Source organism: Adiantum capillus-veneris, chromosome 15 (genome assembly GCF_014529385.1).
Source record: "Adiantum capillus-veneris isolate H3 chromosome 15, ASM1452938v2, whole genome shotgun sequence".
NCBI lineage: Eukaryota > Viridiplantae > Streptophyta > Polypodiopsida > Polypodiales > Pteridaceae > Adiantum > Adiantum capillus-veneris.
In genome coordinates, this window is record NC_140945.1 from 656,837 (window position 1) to 664,096 (window position 7,260).

Consider the following 7,260-nt stretch of genomic DNA (forward strand, 5'->3'; position numbering starts at 1 on the left):
ACAATATAACACAGGCATCTCTTCTTTGATTCCCAAATCTGTTACTAGTCAATTAAGCCAAATTGATTCTTTGCATGCCTCTGATGCTGCAACATATTCAGCCTCTATAGTAGACTGAGTAACACAATCTTGTAATCTAGAATGCCATGATACTGCTCCACCAGCCAATGTAAAGACATACCCTGACGTAGACCTTCGGTTGTCTAAGTCACCTGCATAATCTGAGTCTGTAAAACCCTTTACACTTAGCTCCTGACTCCCATAGCATATACGCATACTCTTTGTAGCTTTCAGGTATCTCAATATTCCTTTCACTGCCTCCCAACGTTTCTTGCCTGGGTTTGACATATATCGACTTACTACTCCCACTACAAATGCAATGTCTAGGCGAGTAGCAATCATTGCATACATCAAACTACCCACTACAGACGCATATGGAATCTTATCCATTTCAGCCTGTTCTTCCTCGGACACAGGACAATCTTGTTTGCTAAGTTTCACATCTGGTGGCAATGGAACACTCAGTGCCTTTCCCTTCTCCATATTGAAACGTTGCAAAACCTTGTCAATATACTCTGTTTGAGATAACCAAATCAACTTCTTTGATCTGTCTCTCTCAATGCGCATACCAAGGATATGACTTGCCTCACCCATGTCTTTCATGTCAAACGAATTTGCCATCTTTGACTTCAAAGATGAAATTTCTTCCAAGTGCTTGCTAGCAATCAACATGTCATCCACATACAAAATAAGGATCAGCCAACTGCCATCCTTAGCCTTCTTTGTATATAGACAGTGATCGAACTCACTACGTTTGTAGCCTTGAGAAAGCATAAACTTGTGGAATTTATGGTACCATGCCCTCGGTGATTGTTTTAAGCCATAAAGACTCTTTAACAACTGGCATACCCAATCTTCCTTGCCTTTCTCAACAAACCCTTCTGGCTGCTGCATGTAAATTTCCACATCTAAATCACCATGCAAGAATGCTGTCTTGACATCCATTTGGTGCAACACCAAATCTAATATGGCAACCAATGCAAGAAAGCATCTCAATGTAGTCATCTTGACCACCGGAGAGAAGACTTCATCAAAGTCAATGCCTTGTTCTTGCTTAAAGCCCTTGGCAACAAGCCTTGCTTTGTACTTTGGCTGACTATCATGAGCAGTGATCTTATACCTGTAAACCCATTTACAAGGTAGAGCCTTTTTGCCCTGTGGTAATTTAACTAGCTTCCATGTCTTGTTTTTATGCAGAGCTGTCATCTCTGACTGCATGGCCAATTGCCAATTCCCGGAGTCCTTCATTTGCACTGCTTCCTTGTAACATGAAGGCTCATTGCAATCAATCGACATGACATAGTTCATAGATGGAACAAACCTATCAGGAGGTCGCGTGACACGTCCAGATCTATGCACAATAGGTGGCTCAGGCTTAGCCACAACCTGTGGTTCCACTCTATCATGTCCTTGCTCCTCTTGAGCCCTGACATTTTGTCTTGCACGTGCAGGTCCATCTTCTTGGAAGACAACTCTTCTAATCTCCTCAACCCTCTCTGGTTTAGAATGATATTTGGATTCATTAAAGTGAACATCATTGCTGCGGACAACCTTTCTGGATTCGGGATCCCAAAGTCTGTACCCCATCTCACCAGAATTACCATAGCCTAGAAAGATGCACTTTCTACTCTTTGGCTCAAGTTTGTTCCTAAATTCCTTTGGAACGTGAGTATATGCCTCACAGCCAAAGACTCTGAGATGCTTGTATGAGGGCATTTTGCCTGACCATACCATCTCTGGCACTGAATCCTTCTGCAAAACCTTGCTAGGAGATCTATTTACAAGATGAACAGCTGTTGATACAGCTTCATCCCAAAACCCATTTGGCAGTTGTGCATTAGACAACATACTTCTGACCTTCTCTTGTATGGTCCTATTCATCCTCTCAGCAACACCATTTTGAGGAGGATTGTAAGGAGCAGTAAGTTCACGTTTTATACCTTTTGACTCACAAAAGTCCTGAAAGGCCTTTGAAACATACTCTCCACCATTGTCAATGCGTAAGCATTTAAGCTTCTTGCCACTTTGATTCTCCACAAGTGTCACAAACATTTTGAAAACACTAAACGCTTCATCCTTGTGCTTGAGAAAGTAAACCCATACTTTCCTCGAGTAATCATCTATAAATGTCATAAAGTAAGAAGCTCCCCCTAGAGATAGGTTAGGCATAGGTCCACACAAATCACTATGAACAAGTGCCAACTGTGTATCTCTTCTACTGCTTCTATGCTTATGTGGCTGCTGTGTTTGCTTACCATACAGACAATGTTCAAAGAGTTCAAAATCATCAAATGAAAAGCCAGGCAAATAACCAGAACGAGACAAGATTTCCATTCCCTTCTTGGACATATGTCCTAACCGGCTATGCCACAAAGAAACGTTCGGTTGCTCGGTTACATTGATTACATTTTTAGACACATTTGATACATAAATCATGTAAAGTCCTCCAGACTTTACTCCATGTGCTACTGTCATAGAACCCTTGGATATCTTCCACATGTTCTGTCCAAAAGTGGTGACGTAGCCAGCATCATCAAGTAAACCTGTGCTGATCAAGCTCTTTGTAATTGCGGGAACATGTCTCACATTCTTCAGCGTGAAAGAAGAGCCATTCTGAAACTTCAATTGAACATCTCCAACACCTAAGATCTCACATGTCTGCCCATTGCCTAGCCGAACATGATCTTTAGTGGTCACATAAGAGGTAAACCACTCCTTGTTTGGAGACACATGAAGTGATGCCCCTAAGTCTATAATCCAGTCACTCAGTGCATTTCCATCAGATGTTGTAAGAAGAGCTGAGTCCATTGTATTCTTCAAGTAGTAGATGTCTCCTGACACTAGACTGTCATCCTCTGCAACAGTGTTTGTCACATTTATTTCTTGAATCTTCACTGAGGACTTGTTCTTCTCACGATGGTCTTCTGCTTTCTCTTTGCCTTTTTCTGCTTTCCATTCTCTGCAGTCTCTTTTCATGTGACCCTTCTTGCCACAATGGTAGCATTCTATGTCACTCTTGCCTTTAGCACTGCGGGACTTGCTACGAGACTGATTCCTCTTTCCACCTTTGTACTTTTCTTTGGTCCTTCCCCTGACAACTAAGGCTGTTTCTTTGCCTTTGTCCATTGTCTTTCTATTGGTTTCTTCAGTAAGCAGACTTCCTTCTACACCTGCTATGTTCAAACCATCTGGAGGTGCAGAATTACTCAAAGTTGTGCGAAAAGTGTCCCAACTTTCCGGCAATGTGATCAACAGGAACATAGCTCTAACAGGTTCATCAAACTTGACACCTTGAGCTGACAACTGACTGTAGATTGTGTTGAATTCATTCAGATGATTGGACATAGGTGTCCCTTCTTTCATCTTCAAGTCAACAAGCTTCTTAAGCCAGTATACCTGTGAAGCTGCACTCTGCTTCTCATAAAGATCACTCAGCTTTAACCATGCTTGATAAGCCGACATCTCGTCTGCTACATTGAAGTAAACGCTTTCTGCCAAAGTCAGCATAATGGTAGAAAGTGCCAATTCATCCATTTCGCTCCATTCATCTTCGTCCATATCTTTTGGTTTTATCCCCTTGAGCTTTATAGGTTTTATCTGCTTCTTTTGTACCAACACGTGCCAAATATGCTTCTTCCACAATGGGAAATTGGTTCCATCCAGCTTCTTGATATTGTAAAGAGCAGTGTCCTGTGATCCAGCCATAGCTACGCTTCACAGTAGTTTACTTTCCTGGGAAAAATTCGGCAGAGTTTTCCCTGTAAACTGACCTCTGAACCAATATCAACCTGTCAAATGAACCAAGAAAGCTTCAGATTCTGCATAAATTTTGACAGAGGCTCCTTTGTAAAATGGCTCTGGTGTACTCAAAAACAGACCAGAAAACAACTCAAAACCACTGTCTCTCTGACACTGTAAGCTGTGGGTAAACCTGTCCTGCACCTGTACTGTCTCTCACTGTCCTGTCACTGTCCTGTAAGCATAGACTCTGACAATGCCTCAACGGCAGTAAAGCAAAGATGCAATCCCAACTGTCTAACTCACAGTCAATACATCCTAGCTGCCTATCTAAGGGTGCTCGAGGGATTTCTCCAAGACCTGTATCACCGAAAGGATCTCAACATTCGAGAATCCCCCAGCTCAATAAAACGTCACTCGACCCTCAACAAAGGCTGCAGTAAATCTGACAGTACATAGACTTCCCACAAAGTCATACATCCACAAATTTCCCACTGTATGTTGTAACCGCTGCGGCGGTTGTTTGCTGCGTGACTCACAGCCAACAAACCCTCAACAGACATACATCATCTCTGACAATACATCCCATGTGGAAGTACCTGCAATGTCAAGATGAAATCTGGAATATCAAGCAGCAAACACAAGCTACCTGATGAACTAGTGGATGTCGCCTACAGTCTGTGTGTAGATGCGCCCGTGTCGTATGTGGCAAGCCTCCAAGAACTGTGAGCCGTCCTTCGATGTGTAGACAGCCACAAATCAACACTCTGGGAGTGTCGATATCCTCAGCACCTGCAGTCGTAGGCCGAAAACCCCAAATTTGCAGAGTCGGATCTGCACCCGCCGAGACCAAGTAGTCGAAAATGGCCTGCGCAGACCTTTGTCGAAGCCGAACGGTGGCCGAGATGACCTCAGAATGAAATTCTAACACCACCAAGCCCTTTGGCTTGCCGCCGAGATTTGGGGCCGTGTCTTTGCCTATCGAATTTCACTCCAATCTGAGCTGGTGACTCTAGTCTCGTGTAGTGCTGCCCCGAGCCTTGATCTGAGCTCTGATACCAGTTGAAGGAGTATGAGCGGAAGTGCGACGCGAGAGAGAGTGCGAGAAGAAGAGCACGACGATATGGTGAACTCGCTCTACTGTAATGTGTAGAGCATAGTGAGTTCTTATTAGGTTTTTACAAAAGAATATGTGTACATACCTGGCGGCCCGCCCACTTACCTGGGCGACCACATTGGGCTTGATACCCCAATACATGCTCATGCTAAGTATGTACTTGCTGACTAAAGTGCTTGAGAAGCTTCCCCTGTTTGGAGGGTATGGTGCTTGAGGGGCTTGAGTCGAAGAAGTACCTACAAAGGAGGGGCAAGCCCCAAAGCTCGGAGTATGTTTGACTTAACCTCTCACTCACCCAAAGAGCACCCCTTCCTCAAGGGGCACAAGGACACATGTTAGGTTCTCCCTATGCTTAGCCACATGGGGTTCCTGAATCCTATTGGCTAGGCTAAAGAGGGGTCCGATGAGCATTTAGTTATTTAATTAATTGCTTAAAGCATTTTCCAAGACCTCTCTCTCAAAGGGGAAAGGAGGACACTTGTCCAAATGCTACCATGCTTGCTTGATATGCACTATGCATGTGATTGGCTATGATTGCAGGGGTCCAATCAAATGCAAGCATGGGCTACAATGAGGGGTCAACCAAAGCAAGTTGGGGGTGTGCTTGGGGGGTATACTCTCTGTCACACACACTCACATGCTCATTCTCACTTGGTGAAAGTGCAAGAACTCCATCTCCTTCTCCAAGCTTGTTGAGAAGTTGAGAGCCTACACCAACACTCTTGGCTATGGAATGCAAATCCAACCAAGAGCCATGCTTCAATGCTTAAGCTTTCCATCTTCTTCATCATCATTATCATGCTATTATGCTATGCTATGCAACAAGAGTGATGATAAGTGAGGAACTATCTCTTTCTCGTATGTTACTTCTTCTCCCTCTTCCCTACCCTCATTCCCCGCTAGCTCTCTCCACCTTCGAAGGTGTTTGAGACCTTGGGACTAAGGCCGGAGATGGTTAATGCTTTTACAAAGGTTATGTTATGCTTGTGTTGCATGAAGTTTTCCATCTTCATTGCATCACCTAGGTCTCAAGGAACCCAAAGATTGTATTGTATCAAGTCTCTCTTTATGGGAGAATCTATAATACAAAATCCAATTGGAGGGGGGATCGGCTCCACATAAACCAGGTCCTCAACTGCTGTCAAGTTCTCTAATTCTCTCTCTTGAAAAAGTATTGTTCATGCCAAGTTAATGAAGTATAATGGTTATGTTGCTACCGCTAATTAGGTTCACCCTCTATGTTCTCAAAGTAGTCCCATAAAAATGCTCACTATAGTTCTCTTAATTTCGCTATTCTCAATGTTTATAGGTCATTTCCAGTACACACCACTTGAAGGCCCAATGCAAGAATCTGTGTCTAAAGAGTTCACCAAGCAAGAAGAGGAAGTTACAAAGAAGCGGGTTTAGAGTAAAAAGTTTCAAATAAGTATCATAGTTAAAAAAAAGGACAAAAAAAAAGCTCCCAAACGAGGGTATAAAATCAATTCTCTTGCAAAAAATAGTAGTAAGTTCTAGCAAGAAGGTAATCAAACTTACTATTGAAAGAAAGAAATTTCAGGGTAGAATCTATAGCTCGCAAGGCCAATGAAAGGCAACTCACATACATATACAAAGTTGCATCAATTCATTTGATCCTTGATCATACGCCCATCAATTGTAAGGGTTTACTATAATTTTTGGAAGGTAGATTCTATAGCAATAAAGTTATAGCAAGAAGATAATAAGCTTAATATTAAAAGAAAGTAATTTTAGGATAGAATCTATAGGTCCCAAGGCCAATGAAAGGTGCTCATATACATGTACAAAGATGCATCAATTCATCCAATGCTTGATTGTACGCCCATCAAATTGTGAGGGTTTACTATAATTTTTTGACTTTTGTTTTTTTTGGCAAAACTCACAATTGTGAGTGATTTATATTAAGCAACCCATAAAATTACAATGACTTATCATGCTTGTGTTGAGCCATGACATCATCCAGGGACCATAATTACAACCATCCCAACTCGCCCCCTTATCCTTGATTCATAAGGTCCATTATCATGTTCTTGAACTTTTAATTACCGATAGCCAAGATTTTCCCCCATCCTAGACATACCCTCTGCTGACAACAAGGCACAAATAGTCCTAGACCAATCCTCCGAGCGTCCAAATTAGCACTTTGCTTTCTTGTATAATTTCTGCGAAGCTTGCCACCTCAAGACCTCCCTCAAACACATGGAGGTTCCTTGTCTGCCATACATTATGCAAGAAGAAGTACCTGACGAATTGAGTGCTATTGAGGATGGCAGGAGCCCCTGACTCCTTCCCTCCAAGGAATAGATCAATCTTGTGAAAACCAATTC